The 9,356-nt window shown below is 43.3% G+C and overlaps 31 non-coding genes across 31 annotated transcripts; all 31 read left to right on the top strand.

Moving 5' to 3' along the window:
* Nucleotides 1-117: 117 nt before the first annotated feature.
* On the top strand, nucleotides 118-236 carry LOC145573048 (5S ribosomal RNA). The gene has a single exon (XR_014097162.1). It is a non-coding gene; the product is annotated as a 5S ribosomal RNA (ribosomal RNA).
* Nucleotides 237-424: 188 nt separating this feature from the next.
* On the top strand, nucleotides 425-543 carry LOC145573115 (5S ribosomal RNA). Its single transcript, XR_014097227.1, has one exon. It is a non-coding gene; the product is annotated as a 5S ribosomal RNA (ribosomal RNA).
* Nucleotides 544-731: 188 nt separating this feature from the next.
* LOC145573047 (5S ribosomal RNA) lies at nucleotides 732-850 on the top strand. The gene has a single exon (XR_014097161.1). It is a non-coding gene; the product is annotated as a 5S ribosomal RNA (ribosomal RNA).
* Nucleotides 851-1,038: 188 nt separating this feature from the next.
* Nucleotides 1,039-1,157, top strand: LOC145572915 (5S ribosomal RNA). The gene has a single exon (XR_014097037.1). It is a non-coding gene; the product is annotated as a 5S ribosomal RNA (ribosomal RNA).
* A 188-nt stretch (nucleotides 1,158-1,345) lies between these two features.
* LOC145572887 (5S ribosomal RNA) lies at nucleotides 1,346-1,464 on the top strand. Its single transcript, XR_014097011.1, has one exon. It is a non-coding gene; the product is annotated as a 5S ribosomal RNA (ribosomal RNA).
* Nucleotides 1,465-1,652: 188 nt separating this feature from the next.
* Nucleotides 1,653-1,771, top strand: LOC145573043 (5S ribosomal RNA). Its single transcript, XR_014097158.1, has one exon. It is a non-coding gene; the product is annotated as a 5S ribosomal RNA (ribosomal RNA).
* A 188-nt stretch (nucleotides 1,772-1,959) lies between these two features.
* LOC145573906 (5S ribosomal RNA) lies at nucleotides 1,960-2,078 on the top strand. The gene has a single exon (XR_014097880.1). It is a non-coding gene; the product is annotated as a 5S ribosomal RNA (ribosomal RNA).
* A 188-nt stretch (nucleotides 2,079-2,266) lies between these two features.
* On the top strand, nucleotides 2,267-2,385 carry LOC145573696 (5S ribosomal RNA). The gene has a single exon (XR_014097676.1). It is a non-coding gene; the product is annotated as a 5S ribosomal RNA (ribosomal RNA).
* Nucleotides 2,386-2,573: 188 nt separating this feature from the next.
* On the top strand, nucleotides 2,574-2,692 carry LOC145573924 (5S ribosomal RNA). The gene has a single exon (XR_014097897.1). It is a non-coding gene; the product is annotated as a 5S ribosomal RNA (ribosomal RNA).
* Nucleotides 2,693-2,880: 188 nt separating this feature from the next.
* LOC145573943 (5S ribosomal RNA) lies at nucleotides 2,881-2,999 on the top strand. Its single transcript, XR_014097916.1, has one exon. It is a non-coding gene; the product is annotated as a 5S ribosomal RNA (ribosomal RNA).
* A 188-nt stretch (nucleotides 3,000-3,187) lies between these two features.
* LOC145572986 (5S ribosomal RNA) lies at nucleotides 3,188-3,306 on the top strand. The gene has a single exon (XR_014097104.1). It is a non-coding gene; the product is annotated as a 5S ribosomal RNA (ribosomal RNA).
* Nucleotides 3,307-3,494: 188 nt separating this feature from the next.
* On the top strand, nucleotides 3,495-3,613 carry LOC145572803 (5S ribosomal RNA). The gene has a single exon (XR_014096930.1). It is a non-coding gene; the product is annotated as a 5S ribosomal RNA (ribosomal RNA).
* Nucleotides 3,614-3,801: 188 nt separating this feature from the next.
* LOC145573923 (5S ribosomal RNA) lies at nucleotides 3,802-3,920 on the top strand. The gene has a single exon (XR_014097896.1). It is a non-coding gene; the product is annotated as a 5S ribosomal RNA (ribosomal RNA).
* Nucleotides 3,921-4,108: 188 nt separating this feature from the next.
* On the top strand, nucleotides 4,109-4,227 carry LOC145573922 (5S ribosomal RNA). The gene has a single exon (XR_014097895.1). It is a non-coding gene; the product is annotated as a 5S ribosomal RNA (ribosomal RNA).
* A 188-nt stretch (nucleotides 4,228-4,415) lies between these two features.
* LOC145572961 (5S ribosomal RNA) lies at nucleotides 4,416-4,534 on the top strand. The gene has a single exon (XR_014097080.1). It is a non-coding gene; the product is annotated as a 5S ribosomal RNA (ribosomal RNA).
* Nucleotides 4,535-4,722: 188 nt separating this feature from the next.
* Nucleotides 4,723-4,841, top strand: LOC145572869 (5S ribosomal RNA). Its single transcript, XR_014096994.1, has one exon. It is a non-coding gene; the product is annotated as a 5S ribosomal RNA (ribosomal RNA).
* Nucleotides 4,842-5,029: 188 nt separating this feature from the next.
* On the top strand, nucleotides 5,030-5,148 carry LOC145572868 (5S ribosomal RNA). The gene has a single exon (XR_014096993.1). It is a non-coding gene; the product is annotated as a 5S ribosomal RNA (ribosomal RNA).
* Nucleotides 5,149-5,337: 189 nt separating this feature from the next.
* LOC145573090 (5S ribosomal RNA) lies at nucleotides 5,338-5,456 on the top strand. Its single transcript, XR_014097203.1, has one exon. It is a non-coding gene; the product is annotated as a 5S ribosomal RNA (ribosomal RNA).
* A 188-nt stretch (nucleotides 5,457-5,644) lies between these two features.
* On the top strand, nucleotides 5,645-5,763 carry LOC145573936 (5S ribosomal RNA). The gene has a single exon (XR_014097909.1). It is a non-coding gene; the product is annotated as a 5S ribosomal RNA (ribosomal RNA).
* Nucleotides 5,764-5,951: 188 nt separating this feature from the next.
* Nucleotides 5,952-6,070, top strand: LOC145572820 (5S ribosomal RNA). Its single transcript, XR_014096946.1, has one exon. It is a non-coding gene; the product is annotated as a 5S ribosomal RNA (ribosomal RNA).
* Nucleotides 6,071-6,096: 26 nt separating this feature from the next.
* On the top strand, nucleotides 6,097-6,214 carry LOC145573171 (5S ribosomal RNA). The gene has a single exon (XR_014097281.1). It is a non-coding gene; the product is annotated as a 5S ribosomal RNA (ribosomal RNA).
* Nucleotides 6,215-6,398: 184 nt separating this feature from the next.
* Nucleotides 6,399-6,517, top strand: LOC145573984 (5S ribosomal RNA). The gene has a single exon (XR_014097955.1). It is a non-coding gene; the product is annotated as a 5S ribosomal RNA (ribosomal RNA).
* A 188-nt stretch (nucleotides 6,518-6,705) lies between these two features.
* On the top strand, nucleotides 6,706-6,824 carry LOC145573103 (5S ribosomal RNA). The gene has a single exon (XR_014097215.1). It is a non-coding gene; the product is annotated as a 5S ribosomal RNA (ribosomal RNA).
* A 188-nt stretch (nucleotides 6,825-7,012) lies between these two features.
* On the top strand, nucleotides 7,013-7,131 carry LOC145572867 (5S ribosomal RNA). The gene has a single exon (XR_014096992.1). It is a non-coding gene; the product is annotated as a 5S ribosomal RNA (ribosomal RNA).
* A 188-nt stretch (nucleotides 7,132-7,319) lies between these two features.
* LOC145573089 (5S ribosomal RNA) lies at nucleotides 7,320-7,438 on the top strand. Its single transcript, XR_014097202.1, has one exon. It is a non-coding gene; the product is annotated as a 5S ribosomal RNA (ribosomal RNA).
* A 188-nt stretch (nucleotides 7,439-7,626) lies between these two features.
* Nucleotides 7,627-7,745, top strand: LOC145572875 (5S ribosomal RNA). The gene has a single exon (XR_014097000.1). It is a non-coding gene; the product is annotated as a 5S ribosomal RNA (ribosomal RNA).
* A 188-nt stretch (nucleotides 7,746-7,933) lies between these two features.
* On the top strand, nucleotides 7,934-8,052 carry LOC145573915 (5S ribosomal RNA). The gene has a single exon (XR_014097889.1). It is a non-coding gene; the product is annotated as a 5S ribosomal RNA (ribosomal RNA).
* Nucleotides 8,053-8,240: 188 nt separating this feature from the next.
* On the top strand, nucleotides 8,241-8,359 carry LOC145573633 (5S ribosomal RNA). Its single transcript, XR_014097614.1, has one exon. It is a non-coding gene; the product is annotated as a 5S ribosomal RNA (ribosomal RNA).
* Nucleotides 8,360-8,547: 188 nt separating this feature from the next.
* On the top strand, nucleotides 8,548-8,666 carry LOC145573921 (5S ribosomal RNA). The gene has a single exon (XR_014097894.1). It is a non-coding gene; the product is annotated as a 5S ribosomal RNA (ribosomal RNA).
* A 188-nt stretch (nucleotides 8,667-8,854) lies between these two features.
* On the top strand, nucleotides 8,855-8,973 carry LOC145573900 (5S ribosomal RNA). The gene has a single exon (XR_014097874.1). It is a non-coding gene; the product is annotated as a 5S ribosomal RNA (ribosomal RNA).
* Nucleotides 8,974-9,161: 188 nt separating this feature from the next.
* Nucleotides 9,162-9,280, top strand: LOC145572960 (5S ribosomal RNA). Its single transcript, XR_014097079.1, has one exon. It is a non-coding gene; the product is annotated as a 5S ribosomal RNA (ribosomal RNA).
* The last annotated feature ends 76 nt before the right edge of the window (nucleotides 9,281-9,356 follow it).

Here is a 9,356-nt window from a genome sequence, read left to right as displayed (position 1 = left end):
TAACCAATTTGAAAGAAAAAAATGTTTAGTTCGGGCGACCGGGCGCAAAGTTACGGCATTTTAAAAGAAATCAGGGGCTGGAAAGGGTATAAATAATAATTAACGCTCTAAGTAAATGGGTGCGATCATACCAGCACTAATGCACCGGATCCAATTAGAACTCCGCTGTTAAGCGTGCTTGGGCGAGAGTAGTACTAGGATGGGTGACCTCCTGGGAAGTCCTCGTGTTGCACCCCTTTTTCGGCGAATTCGGAATTTATTTTTGTTTTTGGTTATTTTGATTTGAGACGCGTAGATCCCGAAAAACTAACCAATTTGAAAGAAAAAAATGTTTAGTTCGGGCGAACGGGCGCAAAGTTACGACATTGTAAAAGAAATCAGGGGCTGGAAAGGGTATAAATAAAAATTAACGCTCTAAGTAAATCGGTGCGATCATACCAGCACTACTGCACCGGATCCCATCAGAACTCCGCAGTTAAGCGTGCTTGTGTGAGAGTAGTACTAGGATGGGTGACCTCCTGGGAAGTCCTCGTGTTGCACCCCTTTTTCGGCGAATTCGGAATTTATTTTTGTTTTTGGTTATTTTGATTTGAGACGCGTAGATCCCGAAAAACTAACCAATTTGAAAGAAAAAAATGTTTAGTTCGGGCGACCGGGCGCAAAGTTACGGCATTTTAAAAGAAATCAGGGGCTGGAAAGGGTATAAATAAAGATTAACGCTCTAAGTAAATGGGTGCGATCATACCAGCACTAATGCACCGGATCCAATTAGAACTCCGCTGTTAAGCGTGCTTGGGCGAGAGTAGTACTAGGATGGGTGACCTCCTGGGAAGTCCTCGTGTTGCACCCCTTTTTCGGCGAATTCGGAATTTATTTTTGTTTTTGGTTATTTTGATTTGAGACGCGTAGATCCCGAAAAACTAACCAATTTGAAAGAAAAAAATGTTTAGTTCGGGCGACCGGGCGCAAAGTTACGGCATTTTAAAAGTAATCAGGGGCTGGAAAGGGTATAAATAATAATTAACGCTCTAAGTAAATAGGTGCGATCATACCAGCACTAATGCACCGGATCCCATCAGAACTCCGCAGTTAAGCGTGCTTGGGCGAGAGTAGTACTAGGATGGGTGACCTCCTGGGAAGTCCTCGTGTTGCACCCGTTTTTCGGCGAATTCGGAATTTATTTTTGTTTTTGGTTATTTTGATTTGAGACGCGTAGATCCCGAAAAACTTACCAATTTGAAAGAAAAAAATGTTTAGTTCGGGCGACCGGGCGCAAAGTTACGGCATTTTAAAAGAAATCAGGGGCTGGAAAGGGTATAAATAAAGATTAACGCTCTAAGTAAATGGGTGCGATCATACCAGCACTAATGCACCGGATCCCATTAGAACTCCGCTGTTAAGCGTGCTTGGGCGAGAGTAGTACTAGGATGGGTGACCTCCTGGGAAGTCCTCGTGTTGCACCCCTTTTTCGGCGAATTCGGAATTTATTTTTGTTTTTGGTTATTTTGATTTGAGACGCGTAGATCCCGAAAAACTAACCAATTTGAAAGAAAAAAATGTTTAGTTCGGGCGATCGGGCGCAAAGTTACGATATTTTAAAAGAAATCAGGGCCTGGAAAGGGTATAAATAAAAATTAACGCTCTAAGTAAATCGGTGCGATCATACCAGCACTACTGCACCGGATCCCATCAGAACTCCGCAGTTAAGCGTGCTTGGGTGAGAGTAGTACTAGGATGGGTGACCTCCTGGGAAGTCCTCGTGTTGCACCCCTTTTTCGGCGAATTCGGAATTTATTTTTGTTTTTGGTTATTTTGATTTGAGACGCGTAGATCCCGAAAAACTAACCAATTTGAAAGAAAAAAATGTTTAGTTCGGGCAACCGGGCGCAAAGTTACGGCATTTTAAAAGAAATCAGGGGCTGGAAAGGGTATAAATAAAAATTAACGCTCTAAGTAAATGGGTGCGATCATACCAGCACTAATGCACCGGATCCCATCAGAACTCCGCAGTTAAGCGTGCTTGGGCGAGAGTAGTACTAGGATGGGTGACCTCCTGGGAAGTCCTCGTGTTGCACTCCTTTTTCGGCGAATTCGGAATTTATTTTTGTTTTTGGTTATTTTGATTTGAGACGCGTAGATCCCGAAAAACTAACCTATTTGAAAGAAAAAAATGTTTAGTTCGGGCGACCGGGCGCAAAGTTACGGCATTTTAAAAGAAATCAGGGGCTGGAAAGGGTATAAATAAAGATTAACGCTCTAAGTAAATGGGTGCGATCATACCAGCACTAATGCACCGGATCCCATCAGAACTCCGCAGTTAAGCGTGCTTGGGCGAGAGTAGTACTAGGATGGGTGACCTCCTGGGAAGTCCTCGTGTTGCACCCCTTTTCCGGCGAATTCGGAATTTATTTTTGTTTTTGGTTATTTTGATTTGAGACGCGTAGATCCCGAAAAACTAACCAATTTGAAAGAAAAAAATGTTTAGTTCGGGCGATATGGCGCAAAGTTACGGCATTTTAAAAGAAATCAGGGGCTGGAAAGGGTATAAATAAAAATTAACGCTCTAAGTAAATGGGTGCGATCATACCAGCACTAATGCACCGGATCCCGTCAGAACTCCGCAGTTAAGCGTGCTTGGGCGAGAGTAGTACTAGGATGGGTGACCTCCTGGGAAGTCCTCGTGTTGCACCCCTTTTTCGGCGAATTCGGAATTTGTTTTTGTTTTTGGTTATTTTGATTTGAGACGCGTAGATCCCGAAAAACTAACCAATTTGAAAGAAAAAAATGTTTAGTTCGGGCGATCGGGCGCAAAGTTACGGCATTTTAAAAGAAATCAGGGGCTGGAAAGGATATAAATAAAAATTAACGCTCTATGTAAATGGGTGCGATCATACCAGCACTAATGCACCGGATCCCGTCAGAACTCCGCAGTTAAGCGTGCTTGGGCGAGAGTAGTACTAGGATGGGTGACCTCTTGGGAAGTCCTCGTGTTGCACCCCTTTTTCGGCGAATTCGGAATTTATTTTTGTTTTTGGTTATTTTGATTTGAGACGCGTAGATCCCGAAAAACTAACCAATTTGAAAGAAAAAAATGTTTAGTTCGGGCGATCGGGCGCAAAGTTACGGCATTTTAAAAGAAATCAGGGGCTGGAAAGGGTATAAATAAAAATTAACGCTCTAAGTAAATGGGTGCGATCATACCAGCACTAATGCACCAGATCCCATCAGAACTCCGCAGTTAAGCGTGCTTGGGCGAGAGTAGTATTAGGATGGGTGACCTCCTGGGAAGTCCTCGTGTTGCACCCCTTTTCCGGCGAATTCGGAATTTATTTTTGTTTTTGGTTATTTTGATTTGAGACGCGTAGATCCCGAAAAACTAACCAATTTGAAAGAAAAAAATGTTTAGTTCGGGCGATCGGGCGCAAAGTTACGGCATTTTAAAAGAAATCAGGGGCTGGAAAGGGTATAAATAAAAATTAACGCTCTAAGTAAATGGGTGCGATCATACCAGCACCAATGCACCGGATCCCGTCAGAACTCCGCAGTTAAGCGTGCTTGGGCGAGAGTAGTACTAGGATGGGTGACCTCCTGGGAAGTCCTCGTGTTGCACCCCTTTTTCGGCGAATTCGGAATTTGTTTTTGTTTTTGGTTATTTTGATTTGAGACGCGTAGATCCCGAAAAACTAACCAATTTGAAAGAAAAAAATGTTTAGTTCGGGCGATCGGGCGCAAAGTTACGGCATTTTAAAAGAAATCAGGGGCTGGAAAGGATATAAATAAAAATTAACGCTCTAAGTAAATGGGTGCGATCATACCAGCACTAATGCACCGGATCCCGTCAGAACTCCGCAGTTAAGCGTGCTTGGGCGAGAGTAGTACTAGGATGGGTGACCTCCTGGGAAGTCCTCGTGTTGCACCCCTTTTTCGGCGAATTCGGAATTTATTTTTGTTTTTGGTTATTTTGATTTGAGACGCGTAGATCCCGAAAAACTAACCAATTTGAAAGAAAAAAATGTTTAGTTCGGGCGATCGGGCGCAAAGTTACGGCATTTTAAAAGAAATCAGGGGCTGGAAAGGGTTTAAATAAAAATTAACGCTCTAAGTAAATGGGTGCGATCATACCAGCACTAATGCACCGGATCCCGTCAGAACTCCGCAGTTAAGCGTGCTTGGGCGAGAGTAGTACTAGGATGGGTGACCTCCTGGGAAGTCCTCGTGTTGCACCCCTTTTTCGGCGAATTCATAATTTATTTTTGTTTTTGGTTATTTTGATTTGAGACGCGTAGATCCCGAAAAACTAACCAATTTGAAAGAAAAAAATGTTTAGTTCGGGCGATCGGGCGCAAAGTTACGGCATTTTAAAAGAAATCAGGGGCTGGAAAGGGTATAAATAAAAATTAACGCTCTAAGTAAATGGGTGCGAACATACCAGCACTAATGCACCGGATCCCGTCAGAACTCCGCAGTTAAGCGTGCTTGGGCGAGAGTAGTACTAGGATGGGTGACCTCCTGGGAAGTCCTCGTGTTGCACTCCTTTTTCGGCGAATTCGGAATTTATTTTTGTTTTTGGTTATTTTGATTTGAGACGCGTAGATCCCGAAAAACTAACCAATTTGAAAGAAAAAAATGTTTAGTTCGGGCGACCGGGCGCAAAGTTACGGCATTTTAAAAGAAATAAGGGGCTGGAAAGGGTATAAATAAAAATTAACGCTCTAAGTAAATGGGTGCGATCATACCAGCACTAATGCACCGGATCCCATCAGTACTCCGCAGTTAAGCGTGCTTGGGCGGGAGTAGTACTAGGATGGGTGACCTCCTGGGAAGTCCTCGTGTTGCACCCCTTTTTCGGCGAATTCGGAATTTATTTTTGTTTTTGGTTATTTTGATTTGAGACGTGTAGATCCCGAAAAACTAACCAATTTGAAAGAAAAAAATGTTTAGTTCGAGCGATCGGGCGCAAAGTTACGGCATTTTAAAAGAAATCAGGGGCTGGAAAGGGTATAAATAAAAATTAACGCTCTAAGTAAATGGGTGCGATCATACCAGCACTAATGCACCGGATCCCATCAGTACTCCGCAGTTAAGCGTGCTTGGGCGGGAGTAGTACTAGGATGGGTGACCTCCTGGGAAGTCCTCGTGTTGCACCCCTTTTTCGGCGAATTCGGAATTTATTTTTGTTTTTGGTTATTTTGATTTGAGACGTGTAGATCCCGAAAAAACTAACCAATTTGAAAGAAAAAAATGTTTAGTTCGGGCGATCGGGCGCAAAGTTACGGCATTTTAAAAGAAATCAGGGGCTGGAAAGGGTATAAATAAAAATTAACGCTCTAAGTAAATGGGTGCGATCATACCAGCACTAATGCACCGGATGCCATCAGAACTCCGCAGTTAAGCGTGCTTGGGCGGGAGTAGTACTAGGATGGGTGACCTCCTGGAAAGTCCTCGTGTTGCACCCCTTTTTCGGCGAATTCGGAATTTACTTTTGTTTTTGGTTATTTTGATTTGAGACGCGTAGATCCCGAAAAACTAACCAATTTGAAAGAAAAAAATGTTTAGTTCGGGCGATCGGGCGCAAAGTTACGGCATTTTAAAATAAATCAGGGGCTGGAAAGGGTATAAATAAAAATTAACGCTCTAAGTAAATGGGTGCGATCATACCAGCACTAATGCACCGGATCCCGTCAGAACTCCGCAGTTAAGCGTGCTTGGGCGAGAGTAGTACTAGGATGGGTGACCTCCTGGGAAGTCCTCGTGTTGCACTCCTTTTTCGGCGAATTCGGAATTTATTTTTGTTTTTGGTTATTTTGATTTGAGACGCGTAGATCCCGAAAAACTAACCAATTTGAAAGAAAAAAATGTTTAGTTCGGGCGACCGGGCGCAAAGTTACGGCATTTTAAAAGAAATCATGGGCTGGAAAGGGTATAAATAAAAATTAACGCTCTAAGTAAATGGGTGCGATCATACCAGCACTAATGCACCGGATCCCATCAGAACTCCGCAGTTAAGCGTGCTTGGGCAAGAGTAGTACTAGGATGGGTGACCTCCTGGGAAGTCCTCGTGTTGCACCCCTTTTTCGGCGAATTCGGAATTTAAATGGGTGCGATCATACCAGCACTAATGCACCGGATCCCGTTAGAACTCCGCAGTTAAGCGTGTTTGGGCGAGAGTAGTACTAGGATGATTACCTCCTGGGAAGTCCTCATGTTGCACCCCTTTTTCTGCGAATTCGGAATTTATTTTTGTTTTTGGTTATTTTGATTTGAGACGCGTAGATCCCGAAAAACTAACCAATTTGAAAGAAAAAAATGTTTCGGGCGATCGGGCGCAAAGTTACGGCATTTTAAAAGAAATCAGGGGCTGGAAAGGGTATAAATAAAAATTAACGCTCTAAGTAAATGGGTGCGATCATACCAGCACTAATGCACCGGATCCCATCAGAACTCTGCAGTTAAGCGTGCTTGGGCGAGAGTAGTACTAGGATGGGTGACCTCCTGGGAAGTCCTCGTGTTGCACCCCTTTTTCGGCGAATTCAGAATTTATTTTTGTTTTTGGTTATTTTGATTTGAGACGCGTAGATCCCGAAAAACTAACCAATTTGAAAGAAAAAAATGTTTAGTTCGAGCGATCGGGCGCAAAGTTACGGCATTTTAAAAGAAATCAGGGGCTGGAAAGGGTATAAATAAAAATTAACGCTCTAAGTAAATGGGTGCGATCATACCAGCACTAATGCACCGGATCCCATCAGAACTCCGCAGTTAAGCGTGCTTCTGCGGGAGTAGTACTAGGATGGGTGACCTCCTGGGAAGTCCTCGTGTTGCACCCCTTTTTCGGCGAATTCGGAATTTATTTTTGTTTTTGGTTATTTTGATTTGAGACGCGTAGATCCCGAAAAACTAACCAATTTGAACGAAAAAAATGTTTAGTTCGGGCGATCGGGCGCAAAGTTACGGCATTTTAAAAGAAATAAGGGGCTGGAAAGGGTATAAATAAAAATTAACGCTCTAAGTAAATGGGTGCGATCATACCAGCACTAATGCACCGGATCCCATCAGTACTCCGCAGTTAAGCGTGCTTGGGCGGGAGTAGTACTAGGATGGGTGACCTCCTGGGAAGTCCTCGTGTTGCACCCCTTTTTCGGCGAATTCGGAATTTATTTTTGTTTTTGGTTATTTTGATTTGAGACGTGTAGATCCCGAAAAACTAACCAATTTGAAAGAAAAAAATGTTTAGTTCGAGCGATCGGGCGCAAAGTTACGGCATTTTAAAAGAAATCAGGGGCTGGAAAGGGTATAAATAAAAATTAACGCTCTAAGTAAATGGGTGCGATCATACCAGCACTAATGCACCGGATGCCATCAGAACTCCGCAGTTAAGCGTGCTTGGGCGGGAGTAGTACTAGGATGGGTGACCTCCTGGAAAGTCCTCGTGTTGCACCCCTTTTTCGGCGAATTCGGAATTTATTTTTGTTTTTGGTTATTTTGATTTGAGACGCGTAGATCCCGAAAAACTAACCAATTTGAAAGAAAAAAATGTTTAGTTCGGGCGATCGGGCGCAAAGTTACGGCATTTTAAAAGAAATTAGGGGCTAGAAAGGGTATAAATAAAAATTAACGCTCTAAGTAAATGGGTGCGATCATACCAGCACTAATGCACCGGATCCCATCAGAACTCCGCAGTTAAGCGTGCTTGGGCGGGAGTAGTACTAGGATGGGTGACCTCCTGGAAAGTCCTCGTGTTGCACCCCTTTTTCGGCGAATTCGGAATTTACTTTTGTTTTTGGTTATTTTGATTTGAGACGCGTAGATCCCGAAAAACTAACCAATTTGAAAGAAAAAAATGTTTAGTTCGGGCGATCGGGCGCAAAGTTACGGCATTTTAAAATAAATCAGGGGCTGGAAAGGGTATAAATAAAAATTAACGCTCTAAGTAAATGGGTGCGATCATACCAGCACTAATGCACCGGATCCCATCAGAACTCCGCAGTTAAGCGTGCTTGGGCGAGAGTAGTACTAGGATGGGTGACCTCCTGAGAAGTCCTCGTGTTGCACCCCTTTTTCGGCGAATTCGGAATTTATTTTTGTTTTTGGTTATTTTGATTTGAGACGCGTAGATCCCGAAAAACTAACCAATTTGAAAGAAAAAAATGTTTAGTTCGGGCGACCGGGCGCAAAGTTACGGCATTTTAAAAGAAATCAGGGGCTGGAAAGGGTATAAATAAAAATTAACGCTCTAAGTAAATGGGTGCGACCATACCAGCACTAATGCACCGGATCCCATCAGAACTCCGCAGTTAAGCGTGCTTGGGCGAGAGTAGTACTAGGATGGGTGACCTCCTGGGAAGTCCTCGTGTTGCACCCCTTTTTCGGCGAATTCGGAATTTATTTTTGTTTTTGGTTATTTTGATTTGAGACGCGTAGATCCCGAAAAACTAACCAATTTGAAAGAAAAAAATGTTTAGTTCGGGCGATCGGGCGCAAAGTTACGGCATTTTAAAAGAAATCAGGGGCTGGAAAGGATATAAATAAAAATTAACGCTCTAAGTAAATGGGTGCGATCATACCAGCACTAATGCACCGGATCCCGTCAGAACTCCGCAGTTAAGCGTGCTTGGGCGAGAGTAGTACTAGGATGGGTGACCTCCTGGGAAGTCCTCGTGTTGCACCCCTTTTTCGGCGAATTCGGAATTTATTTTTGTTTTTGGTTATTTTGATTTGAGACGCGTAGATCCCGAAAAACTAACCAATTTGAAAGAAAAAAATGTTTAGTTCGGGCGATCGGGCGCAAAGTTACGGCATTTTAAAAGAAATCAGGGGCTGGAAAGGGTTTAAATAAAAATTAACGCTCTAAGTAAATGGGTGCGATCATACCAGCACTAACGCACCGGATCCCATCAGAACTCCGCAGTTAAGCGTGCTTGGGCGAGAGTAGTACTAGGATGGGTGACCTCCTGGGAAGTCCTCGTGTTGCACCCCTTTTTCGGCGAATTCAGAATTTATTTTTGTTTTTGGTTATTTTGATTTGAGACGCGTAGATCCCGAAAAACTAACCAATTTGAAAGAAAAAAATGTTTAGTTCGGGCGATCGGGCGCAAAGTTACGGCATTTTAAAAGAAATCAGGGGCTGGAAAGGGTATAAATAAAAATTAACGCTCTAAGTAAATGGGTGCGAACATACCAGCACTAATGCACCGGATCCCGTCAGAACTCCGCAGTTAAGCGTGCTTGGGCGAGAGTAGTACTAGGATGGGTGACCTCCTGGGAAGTCCTCGTGTTGCACTCCTTTTTCGGCGAATTCGGAATTTATTTTTGTTTTTGGTTATTTAGATTTGAGACGCGTAGATCCCGAAAAACTAACC

This window comes from Chenopodium album, chromosome 12 (genome assembly GCF_948465745.1).
Source record: "Chenopodium album chromosome 12, dcCheAlbu1.1, whole genome shotgun sequence".
In the NCBI taxonomy this organism is placed as follows: domain Eukaryota; kingdom Viridiplantae; phylum Streptophyta; class Magnoliopsida; order Caryophyllales; family Amaranthaceae; genus Chenopodium; species Chenopodium album.
Note: the sequence above shows the minus strand (reverse complement) of the source record. Positions and strands in the feature narration are given on the sequence as shown.